Genomic DNA, 13,407 nt, shown 5'->3' with positions numbered 1-13,407 from the left:
TTAGGGTAACTGTGACGGCTATAAAAGATTCGGTCATGACAGAATAATAATTTTCTTACTAATTTTGTTATTAAGAATTCTATGAGAAAGTTCAATCAGCCTAAGATTCCTTCCACAATTACAATTTATATGTAAGTAGAAATGAGTCTTTATTTCAAACACTTTATTCGGTATTCGATAAGATATTCGATCTATACGATATACGATTTTTACGATAAGAGGCGTTTCTCTCTAAGATGTAACAACAATAGCACCAAGTCATGGACACATACGCAAAATGGCCGGACCTTTGTCCGATGATCGATCAATTCGAAGGAATTGTAACCCTATTTAACTAAAATCTCCATGAAGAGCTAAGTCCTTCCAATACGAACTTTATAACGGACTTTTATTTGTGTGACTACAATAATACAAAACATGAAGTCAGTGTACTATTTGAAGATTTGAACGCTAGCCACTTAGCTGTTTGACAGGCTCAACCCAATTTTTATCGAAAACTCTGCGTACTGCTAAGCGAGGTTTGCTCTCATCTCGTTTAATGCAGCCAAACTTTTTGCTTTAGATCAAGCCTCGTTCACGAGATTATTATTCGAAATTAATTTTTATGAAGACAATACTATCAAAAGCCCATCTCTAAGCTGACTTTTGGCGCTGTATTGAGGGCATGGTAGGTAAGCAGCAAAATATTGGTTAAAAACAAAAAGAAAAGAACACAAATCTCGCTGCAGAGGGATGATGATGATGGCTTATCCTTTTATAGCTTTCCTAATCATTTCTTTTTAATGATTTGTATTGAACTCTATCATTCTCGTTGATATTGTTGCTGCAATTATTATTAATGCATTGCATTGCATATACCATATGCAATTTATTGCGTAAATGCTTTCTTTGGCAAATCGATCTTAGTTTATGTTTCGAACGACAGTTACAATGTATGAAAGAATGTACTTTGCAAACATATTGATGTCTGTCGTGATTGAGTGAGCGCGGTTCATAGCGATTAGGCAATTGCTCGAAAATTTACATAGGTAGGTAGGTAGGTAGGTAGGTAGATAGTTCGGGTGTGCACTGAATGATTGACGGTTGGCTCATGTGGTTTAGCGGAACGCATAAAACGCATAGCATTCTTGATAGTATAATAAATAGTTTTTTTTTTTTTTTTTTTGCTTTGCGTGTCTAACTTAAAGCACACGCTCACACAGATGAACTAAAACGTAAGTAAACATCAATCATAATGGAATGGAAAAACTTGAAATTTCTAATAGTTTTACGTGGAAAATTTTGAAGGAAAAATTGAAAAGCTTTAGCTACTACTTGGAACGTTAAGCTGCTTCGGGTTGTTAAAATGCTCCGCTAGACAGAACATATCTACTGAAATTCGTTCAGTCTTTTTTTTTGAAATTTTTTTCAAGCCAAGCAAAGTAAAGTCGAAGTTATATCCACGTTTAATACTTAATTAAAAAGAAAAAAAAAAAAACGAATCATTCTTCTTTGTCTGAAAGATTTGATCATTAAATTCGCATTCGTTTATTCTTATCTCTATATGTACATATAAACATCATATGTTGTACGATGCATTATATTATATAATGGATAATGACTTTACTTCTTTTTTTACTTAATGGAATCATCAATTATTTGAAAAGTTTCATTTTCTTCTTTCTGCCATATATGTATGTACAGGAAATAATGCGAAATTATTATTATAATCATCGCAGGAGGTATATTAAATTTTCCTATAGAGATATAGAGATTTGAAATATCGCATCGGTGGCAAGTGTATAGCAAGTGGCAAGGCATTCTCGATCTACGCGCATAGCTGAGCCAATTTGGCTGGCGCCACGGTTACAGCTCTCTATTTCATGTTTAGGGCGAAGAAGAGGTACAAATTTGAATTGAAACTTTTACTTGTAATATTTCTGAATTTGCAAAACACTACTCAAGTCCAAATAGCTTTCACTTTTTCTCTTTTCATATAACACTTCAAAGTACTCGAAAGGCCATTTCTGCCCATCTTTGAACTTTATCTGCTGAGCTTGGGAAGTCAGCAGAGAGTTACAATATAAAAAATTTTCGTCGTGATTTCAACAGACGGACACATTTCAACAATTGGCAGCTGTATGTATATAAATCGATTCCGCTATTCATGCTATTCAACAAGTATGTCACTCTATTGGCTCTCAGAAGGGTAGAATGATGACATTTCAATGAAATAAAAGTTCATTACATACAATCGGAGATTTTAAAGTGTTTATATATATATATATATAGGTCTTTTGGCCTATACGAACACGTACGAAATGCTGTTAAGAATAGGATATGACCTATGACCTATAATGTCAAACGTTGTCATATATCGATCGTGTGCAAGTTCGTTGCACTCATGCTTGCAGTGGGTATTAAAGTATTCGATTTGAACCGAATATTCGACTCTGTTTTTTTTTTTTTTTTTCATTATTAATTGCCTTTGTTGTTGTAGCGCATCATATGTTATGAGTGCAATACGTGAAGAACATAATAATGCATGATGTTCACTTAGTTTATATACGCACTTCCGATGATTAGGTATCTTCTGGGTTCGTCATCACATTTGTGCAAATTCCTGTCAGGATTAACTACTTTGCACTTGTTTAGATGGACAATATTACATATTGAGTGAATTCAATAAAGTCTGTCTGGCTGTCCTTACATTCATACAAGTCGAAAGTTAAGTTAAAAGGCTAAAGAATTATTTTGAAATCGTTTGTAAAACACACTTACGTTAAGATTTTAGAAAAGAAGAAGAAAAATTTATTATCATTAACTTTCAACTTTAACATAGTAAAATATTGCTCTAAGATGTGCGGGTAGATGTAATAACTAAATATCAACGCAAGTTAAAGAATTCACTCGATCGCGCTGTTAGAGTTGTCACGATCATAATTAAAAAAGATATTTTTCACGATTTTTATTATATCATATTTAGTCATCGAATTACTTGGTTGGTAACGGTGAGGTGCATTTAAAGTTCGCCCTAAAGTCACGACAAGTTTCTTACTCAATTTCATTTGCACGCACGTGCGAACCAATAACGTTGCGAATGTTTATGATATATTTTGAAATACAACCATATATTAGAAAGACATACACACACACACACACACACGATTCTTATTCGCCCATGCATTACGCTCAACTTTTTTACGTTTCTTTACACAAAGTTTATCCTTTAATAGCATTGAACGCAGCACAATGAGGAAAAAGTATGTTTTTCCTATTTGGTGCACAATGTTGCGTCAATGATTTGTTGTGAAATTATTCATAACATTAGAGCTTTCATCATATCATAGTCATATTAATAAGAGAGCGTATAAAAAAAAGAAGAAAATTTTTAAAACATTTTGTAAATATGCGAAGAAGTGAAAGTAAGTTTCTACGGAAATTACTTTTAATTTAAGGCGAAGCTAGACAATATATAAAAATTTTTATATAGATATTTAAGAGCAATAACTCGCACAATTTTGCGAAATACGAATAAAAATGTTATTTACATACTAAACTATATAAATGTTTTTCTTAGGTAATAATAACTCCTGGTTCCGAAGTGGTTTTCGCTCACCACATTTTTGTTATAAATTATTATTCTCAAAATTTCCAAAAAATCCGCCCAGATCGGATTTATGGGACCGACATCATTACCTCGATAGCCTCGAATATTCTTTGTTATGTAATTGTTGGCGAAAGTGAAGTGTAAGGGGAGGTCACCTATTCGTAAGATATGCTGATTGTCAGAAAGAACCGAGTAAAGAGAAAAAAAAATAGGGAAGTGATGGCTGCAGTCTAATGGCGATGTGTACAATCAATAGGTATTATGCCTTTATCGACTGGCGCACTCACTACAGCTACAAGTGAGCTTGAAGTTTAAAGCTTCTGTAAACACTAACTAACAGATAAGAATTGAACATTCAGCTAAATTTGGGTAACGATTCTTGGCAACGAGCATTTTAAGGTTTCCATTAGGCAGATGTGGAAGTTGGCAGGTGACCAGCTTGACAGGGATGCTGTAACGAACTCTGTGATAGTTATTGGTTGGGCATGACTTCCATGTATTGATTGTGTTTATGGCTTTTGATTTGTTAAATAATGTTGAGTTAGCAAAATAGTTTATTCCAAAAGTGTATTCACTAAGGTTAATTCAATTTCATTCAATTATACTTTATTATTATTTTTTGGGTAAATAAGTTTTTCAAAGTTAGTTAGTGGGGCAAGGTTGATTATTTAATACCCTAAACTAATTCGCCTAGGTTTCGTTATTATACATTAAAAATTACCCATTATTTTCATGCAAAGGTATACTTTTCATCACCTGGCCGGATATTGGAGGATGACCAAAAGATCACATTAGGTGATTCGAGTGATGCAAGTTTAATTTACTTCACAAAAATTTCATTATTAATTAATTTTCGTCATAAAAAACTAGAAATTCAAATTTCTTTGCGTGGAAGGTCTTGCTTTTCGTGATAACCTCTATATATGTTGGGGTCTAAACAATAGATTTACGTGATCAAAGTTTCCTGCTGTTAATTTTTTTGATTAATTTATTACTATGGACCTATTTTCATCATACAGTATAAGAAATTAAATGTTTTTCTGGGAAGGGATCTTATATGCAGTGGGGTCATGAAATATTGAAAACTAGATCTCTTCACTATATAAAGATTCATTTTTCGTAGCAACGAAAAATCGCTCCTGTCCGATGAAAATTCTCCATATCAATTGAGAATGTCGAAATGCTATTACGTTTTATGGGGAGTGGTCGAAAAAGTGGACCAATCCGAACAGCGTTTATCCTTGGATCAAAGCAGCATAGTCTACCAAATTTCATCCCGTTGGTGGAAGACAAGTTTAGATGGAAAGACATCAGACCGATACTCGGACAGACGGAGAGACAGACTTAGATCGATTCCAAAAATAATTCTGAATCGTCTGCACAAATCCAATATACTCCATATCCCAGCTGTTGTAGGGTGTAAATATAATTTGTATTTGCTGTAAACAAAATCTCATGGCTGTCATTCCAAGGCATCAGGTATTTCACTGTTGCCAAGCTTTCTAATCAACAAAAGTTTAACTATGAAAACTTATATTATAATCATTTCCTTTATGTGCTTTAATATCTTTTTAATTTCACTTAAGCAAGTAGAGTTGGTAAAGATGTTTAGTGTGCTTGTTTGCTTTTGTTTATAACCACAACCATTATACATTGTGTTTCTTTGTGTTCATTTCATTTCTCTTTTAAAAGACATATATATATAGAATGATTATAATACAATGATGGAGTAATAAAAATTCAACCATTACGTGGATCAATTAGTAACAATAGTAAGGCAGTAAAAGTTTAAAATCCGTACATGAGCACGGTTAAGATGTGGTTTAGTTGTGTATAAATATGCGTACGCTCATATAGTCATATCCCATAATTGCATGCATTCTTGGTTATTTGCTATGTGTTTATTACTAATTGGCCACCGAATCCATTAGCAAAGCATTGCTTGTTCCATAACTACAATGGTATGCATATGTAACCGCATGCTATTGCTGCAATTGCAGTTACAATGATTAGACAATTCTATTGAGAAGCTCGCATATACCTCTAAAAGCACTTTTCCATCGATATATGTGTTTGTGTTTGTTTTTTGCGTATGATGTCGGCTTATGCGATGTTATGAAGAAACGACCGCATAAAGTATTTTTAAGCTGCTTGTCGAACCGCAATATAAACATTTTGCTATAATTGACCGTAAAATCTTTCTCGACCAGTCAGTCTTCTAATATTTCGTTTAAGTAAATATTTGAAGATTTTTAAAGTGCTTTCAATATTTGTTTACACACATAAATCCATGCACAATTATTTGTTATAGTGATTGCAAATGGTCGACATATTTGCAACGCATATATATTACACGCTTCGATATACGCTTCATAATAAAGTATGCGGGTGTGCGTGATTAGCGTGTAGCAGCTATCTTTGTGAGTGTATTAAAAGCAAGGGAAGAAAAGAAGAAAAAGCTGAGATTTAATCTAAGAATCCGTTATATCTCTTCCTAGAAGTTTCAAATTATTTTCCAAGAAAGAAAATGATATCATAAACCGTTTACGAAACTTACAAACAATTGAGAGAAGTTAGTGATACATATTGAGGATAAAATGTTATACAGGAGTGCCTCTTATAAAACAGTTAGTTCATACCACACGATATCGAATCGGAATAATAGAGCTTAGACTTTGATATAATAAAACCAAGGCGGCCTGTAACGGTGTTATCTCAAAACTTGTTTTATATTATATGAGACATTGAAATAATATACATCATGGCAATGTTTACCGTGTTACATGGAAAACAAGTCTTAAGGTGTAGAATTTTCCGATAACTTAAATTACTCTCCGCACATGTATATATATAAATGTCAAATTTTTATATGTATGAAGTTTAACTTTAGGATGTAATAGAAATATTATAAATATATTGAAAGCAATAAAAAGATTATAGCGGTCCGCGGCCCACAATCAAATATCCTACACTATCTTCTCAAAATAAGACGTTATATGGAAAGTGTTTGAAAAAATGTTACGGGTCGAACCGTTTTCAATAGCGCTGGTCGTTGAGCCAAAACACGTCAGTGTATCAAATTTCATCAAAATATCTCAAAAATTATGGCGTGAAGGTTGAAATCAACGAAAAAAACGGACGGCCAGACAAAACAGCTTAGATCGATTTGAATTTTGAATAATTTCTTGAATCGATTGTTACAATAAAAGTTGCAGGCGTCTTAAGTCTCTCTGAATGTTGCATCCTCTTGTACCACAACTTAACATGGGCTTACATTCTCATTATCATATCGAACTCCGGTATTCGATTGTGAGTTTGAAGCAGATACTCTAAGTGACATACAGAATAAAGATATTACAAAGGTTATAGTCCAAAATTCTCTGAGCGAATATTTTTCTAGTATACCAGCAGCTTTATTTTGATCTGAACTTTTCTTTATTAAAAATTCAATCGAATCCTCTTTAAAGACCATAAATAAATTCAAGAGAGTTTATGCAAATTTGTCCAACTTCTCATCATAATTTCCTGTCATTCATCTGGAAGGAAAAGTGCTGCATTCGGTTTTGAAATTGAACGTGCCACGAAATAAGGTAAGGTAAGGTACGGTAAGTGAAAATAGTAAAAACAAACTAAATGGAGTAGAAGTGTAATGAGTAATACATACATAGCAATAAAGATGTTATGTTCGGCTTTAGCCGCACACCGTCGGCTTATATACATCTAAAAGATGAGCGGGAAGCGAAGGTAGAAAAAGGGAAATGACGGAATGATTACCTAGATCAAGGTAGTAAAAGTTTAATACTTAGTACGTAGTTTCATTTACACTTCATTGGGCTTAAGACCTAATTTTATGCATGCATACAATAGTACAGTAATTGCATGACTGAACTCTGAATTACTTGCCAAGAGCTTAAAATTCCATCGTAAGATACACAGACCAAATATTCTTTCGATATTTCGATCATATATACTATCGCACATATCGTGTTTTAAAAAATATTTGGATTCGATTTGGCCGCAGTCAGTACGTAATTATGATATTGTGGTTCTAGTACAGGGAAATGCAGACGTGATGGGCGTTTATGGATTTGAGTAACACTAACAAAGAAAAAAACTATAACCAAAACTAATCTCTAAGATTCAGACACAGATCCAGACCGGTGACTTCGTGTTTACACTCAATCTTTCCCATTTGGCACGTCAAGTCATCTACCGTGGATTCACAAAATCTGTAGAAGAACAAGAGTAACGTATTCTGTCTTGCTTACATATAATTAGAGTGTTCATCGATATACACAGCCAAGTTTCGCGTAAACCATACTGCACATAAGCATACGATAATTTATCTAAAATATCAACATAACACCAAATTTTCTTCCTTTTACACGAGTTTACACATAAACCTCTTTTTACATGATTTTTTTTTTGCACGATTTTTTTTACACGATTATTTTTTCGGAATGCATGTATCGCGTGAAAATAGAAATACCTATATACATCTCTGTAAAAGCATGTTTATTCTTCTTACATTCTGTATGGTTTTATTCACACCGTAAGTGCAATTAGGTTACTCAAGTTGTACTTTCTTTTGAAGAAAAATTCCTTATTCAATATTGAATATCTTCACCAAATATGTCTTTGTTTGCGATAAAAAGGGATACAATATTTAGGAAAATGTGCTTATACAAACATTTTAAGTCGTAAATATTTATATTTGGAAACTTGCGCACATGTATGCATACTTCACATCCATACATCCTTGCTGACTCGTATTGTTTTGTTATTATGTTTAACGTGGTTTGTTATTTTACTTCCGTAAAAAGCTGAGGATTGTAAAGGGTTGCTTGAAATTTACGGTGAAAGTACAATTGTCGACAGTTATAAGCGATTCAGATCGTTGTGGCGACAAACATAGATACCAGATATTAGAAGCATAGGTAAGAAAGCAGAGTCGTCTTTATAAGAGTTTTATAACAAATTAGAGATAATAGAAAATTTCGAGCCAATAACGTCAGAATATCATTCTGCTCCCAAGATAACTTTTTTTATTGTCTTAACAATGGATATCGATTTTCTGTCATTGAAAGCAAAAGACGATTACCTAGAATATGAAAACTATTGCTAATGCTTTTTTACTGAAACTAGCATAACGGATTCGTGCTGTCCAGAATTGAGCAGAAGTGTGCCTTTGATCCTACGGTTGCATTCTAGCGTTGTTATCGGTCGCTAGTCATAAAAGACGTACATTCTTGTTGTATAAAACATGCTCGTTAAGCCTCGCAACAAATCACACAGAAGAAAGCACCTTGTTACTTGAGATGGTTCTGGGGTATTGGAAATGGGGTGGAAAACAAGGAGTAAAATATTTCATTTTCTTCTTAAACTTTTTTCATTTGAATTTAGTTATTGAATTTTTTATTAATCAAAGGCAATCCTGAAATATTGTACATGAAGGATTTCCATTTACTAATCATATATGAAATCGAAAACTAATCATATATGAAATCGAAATTAAATTCTGATAATATAAATTCTTTGCAATCTACGTTCTACGTCACACTCAGTAGCAAAGTAAACTATTTTACTAAATAATTAGTTTTTGTGAATTGTCGCTTGAAATGATTTGACTCGTTCGTATCGTTTTAAGGGTTTGCCAATCAATGAAATCCATTCGTTAAAATTCATTTTTACTATTCAAGAGAATGTAATTATCATGTATGATATTATAACTCTAATATGTAATAATTATGTGCATTGAGTTCTGCTTAATCCTAAATATGATAAAGTTAATTAAATTGCTAAATTTTAAATATTCAATTGCAGGACCTTTAATTCGCATTTTCTGTAAGGAAAGCGCAAAAATATTAACATTTCTGCACATTCAGCAAAATGAGAGCGAGAATAGTGAATGAATAACATTTAAGAGAAACATTTCTATTAACACTGCTGTCGCTGTATTTGCAAATTACATGAACACAAACTTTTTTATAGCATGAGATTCTTTTTGGTTTGGTATTTTCTGCCATATGCGATTAATATCAGAAATAAATTTTTCTTGAAGAAATCAAGCAAAAGGATCAAAAAGCGTTGTATTGGGGAAGATTTTATAATAAATAACAGGTCTATCGAAATATTCTGTCCGTTCCGGTTGTAACAAATTTAATCAGGTATGCGGATATCCAATATTTGTCCCTCTCTTTTTATCGCTGAATGTATACACATACCGACCTGGCAAACGCAGTATCACGAAGACAATCGCTTACCCATGACTAGTGATAATGCTCATTTTACGCCATTGTACTTTGTACGAATTCCATTTATGAAGAAACGCTACAAAGGGTTGTAGAAATTTATTGAAAGGGTTTGGTGAAAGTACAGCCTGTGATAGAGCATTCTGAGGAGGATTGCTGATAAGCCAGCCTTTGGGCGATCATCGTTGATCGACGACGATACTGTCAAGATTACGTTAGAGCAAAATTCTTTTTTGACAATTGTCAAAGTTTGCGGAAAGGCTTTATTCAGCTCAGGAAACCATTTCGGTTTATATTCGGAAACTAGGATTTTAAAAACAGTCAGAACTTTCGGCTAGGCCTAGTGTATAAATAATACGAATATTAAATAAATTTTATTCATTACATCCTTTTCAGAAACAGTCGAAACTATGAAAGACAATAATAATAATTAATGATGAATGTATTAATATATTGATGAATGTGTAGGAAAATGATGAAAGAATTAAGTTAAGAATCAGTTAAATGCTTTTGGTGGCATAGTAAGGGCATATGTCATTGAGAGCCAATCCGCGATCTATTTTCGCTTAAATTGAATTCTGGAAATTGAATATAAATAATCTTGGTTAACACGCCCGGTGAAGATTTGAAGAAAACTTGTCCAACAACATAGTATTGCGCTAGATTTTATTAGGATATAGTATGACACTCGACTATGCCGTCAAATAGACAATAACCATTTGTTAATAATTTTAGCAAAAAAATCATATTAACTTTTTTTCTTCATTTTCTATTTATGGCAAATGCATGAATATAAAGGGTAAATACTGGAACGTGAGCTTGACATAAGTAAATGTAAACCATCAAAAACTATGCATACTAACATTATAAACTAAAGGAAAATCGGTATTGAGTCTACAGTAAATAGACGTGCATTTCAGTTTGAAATTCACATTGACGCGTCGTGTGTAGATAAAAGGTGTGTTTGTGTACCACACACACACACACACACACGCACATTTTATTTCTACAAAAAAAAAAGAATGCGTTCACCCTTGTACGTTCTGCTTTGCTATGTTAGAAGTGAAAGATTGAGTAAGTATTTGTCAATTTGTACAAAACTATATCTCTGAACAAAATCGCGCGTTTACCTCCCGCACTCACATATCTCCATTATGGAAATATTGTTAATGAGATGACCCGTCTTTTCCTTTAACCCATTTTGAAATTAATTTGCCAAAAATATTATTATGAATGGAACCAAGCCTACGGACAGACACCTTCCCACAATTCGTGAAATTGTTTTAATTTCAATTTCCGTGACAAGGCGGTTATAAGAAAAAGTCATAACAGAAAAGCAACTTTAAATGAACTGTTCTGGCATTTCCCTGATTTAAGGATTACTTGTGAGCTTTGCTTACGCTTGCCGTTCATGTTATGCTCACGCATTAACATTTTATTCTTAAAGTGCTATATTTACGCAAAATGCATTGATAATGATTAAGAAGAAGCAAGTGATGCGTATATAGAATTTTTTTTATCACTTACCTTAATATTAAACTCAGGATGAATGGAACGAGGAGGCTGGTTTTAGCTGAAAGAATAAAAAAAAAGAAGAGAAAAAAATTAAATTAAAAAAATTGAAATTTTTCGAATGGCAAATGGTCTTAACCATAATACTGCATGCAGTAATAAATCCGGATAGGGTAAAAACAAAAAACATACACATATACATACTAATCTTAAACAAGTATAGCAATAAAGAGAAGGGAAATTGTTGCGTGCTAGCCCATCATGAATGTAAAATGACGGTAGCATTTAAATTTTATACATTTTTCTTTTCTTGCATTTGCATTCTTTTCTCTCTGCAGACCTTTTTCAAAAGGTCTATCCGCAAAGCTCTTCTTTCGGTATGTCACAGGCTGAAATGTCTACAAGTGTGCAAAGTAAAAGAGAAAAAAGCAAAAAAAAAAATAAAGAATGAGAGAAAGGTGTGAAAAACTAATGAAATTACAGTTCCCAGCATTGCTTGGGTATTAAAATTAATTGAAATGTTTAAAGTGCGGCAACTAGAAACCTGTAATTCACTAAAGATTTAATGAATCAATTTATTGCATGTTGTGCAATATTTTATTTGTACTCATTTATGTTATTTCATTAGAATAGCACCAAGTATCAGGACATTGGTTTTGCCTATTTCGGGCTCTGTAATAATTTTTTTTTATTAAATTTCGTCGAAAGAATCTGTTACTAGTTTAGTATAAAAAGGGAAATTAAACTGAGAAGGAAGGGCGAGACTTGTTTTCAACTTGAGAAACTTGAGACACTTTAGAGGTATTTACGATTACGCATACGCTGCTTCCTCTTCTTCGTATACCTTTTAATTCGTTGCTGATTACGATAAATCAATTAAAAGAAATAATTGGTAAGAACTGATCATTAATATACGATCTTCTTCGAGTCAATACAATTATTCTTGTGGACACTATTGTGTAAACAGAAAAATTTTATCTGGGATATATGGACTGAATACATAAAGATTGAAAAGTTTGTCCTCGGTTGGACGATGGAAGGGTGAAAGGATTTTTAAAAGATTTGCTATCAAGTTAACGAATACAGCATTATATGCGGATATATGGTATTTATCAAGTATTCGCAACGCATACAAATAGCGGGCGTGTCCACCTATTAACTTCCGATCAGCATGACAACACAAACAATTTGTATTTCCTCTTAAAATCATAATTTAACAATGTCTTCCAAAGGATTCGCGCAATCTTAAGTCGTTCACTACACACATGTATGGGACGCAACAGTTTCTTATCACAGGTCAATGTCACATCTTCTTCTCTCTTTCTGAAAAGAGCATTTATCTTCATTATTATCAATTAGGTTCAATTGATATTTAATCATAAATAAGATCTTGGGCACTTTCGTTCAACTAAATTAGAAAAAATTATATGAAAATTTTGTTTTAAAAAAAAAGTTTTCTTTTAAGTGCTTCAAAAAGGTGGAAAATAAGTTTCAACCCATGTTATGTTACTAGACATAAGAACTTGAGAGCATTTAATATTTTAATATGTAACATATATATAGTCACATAAAAGTGGCTAGAAATAAAGCGTATTTCCTAACATTTTTAAAATAAAACATTTTACATAATTTATTTTATACTACTTAGTCTCCCTATTATCTATTACTTTTAAATGACTCTTCGTGTTCCTTTCTTTAACACTAATCGGGAATGTTAAGAAAAAATTAATTCATTATGTCGTGACATCTGCCAAATATACCGTTTGGACTTAACACCTTTTTGGCTTCTTGTATTCTGTTCCCCCGGCTCTTTTACTTAATACTAAGATCAAATGGATTGTTAGGAGAAAGATAACTAATCCGTCATGTGGTAGCGATCGCCATTTTGAATACACAGGAAAGCTATGTCACTATATCATCTTATATATTATATATTATTATTATTTTTATAATATATTATATATTATATATTATATATAAAAAATGAATAAAAATTGAATAAAATAAAATAAGATAAATATATATTATATTTCAAGCACTTCAAGCACTTGTACG

Source organism: Glossina fuscipes, unplaced genomic scaffold, assembly GCF_014805625.2.
Source record: "Glossina fuscipes isolate IAEA_lab_2018 unplaced genomic scaffold, Yale_Gfus_2 62, whole genome shotgun sequence".
In the NCBI taxonomy this organism is placed as follows: Eukaryota; Metazoa; Arthropoda; class Insecta; order Diptera; family Glossinidae; genus Glossina; species Glossina fuscipes.
This window is presented reverse-complemented; position numbering follows the sequence as displayed.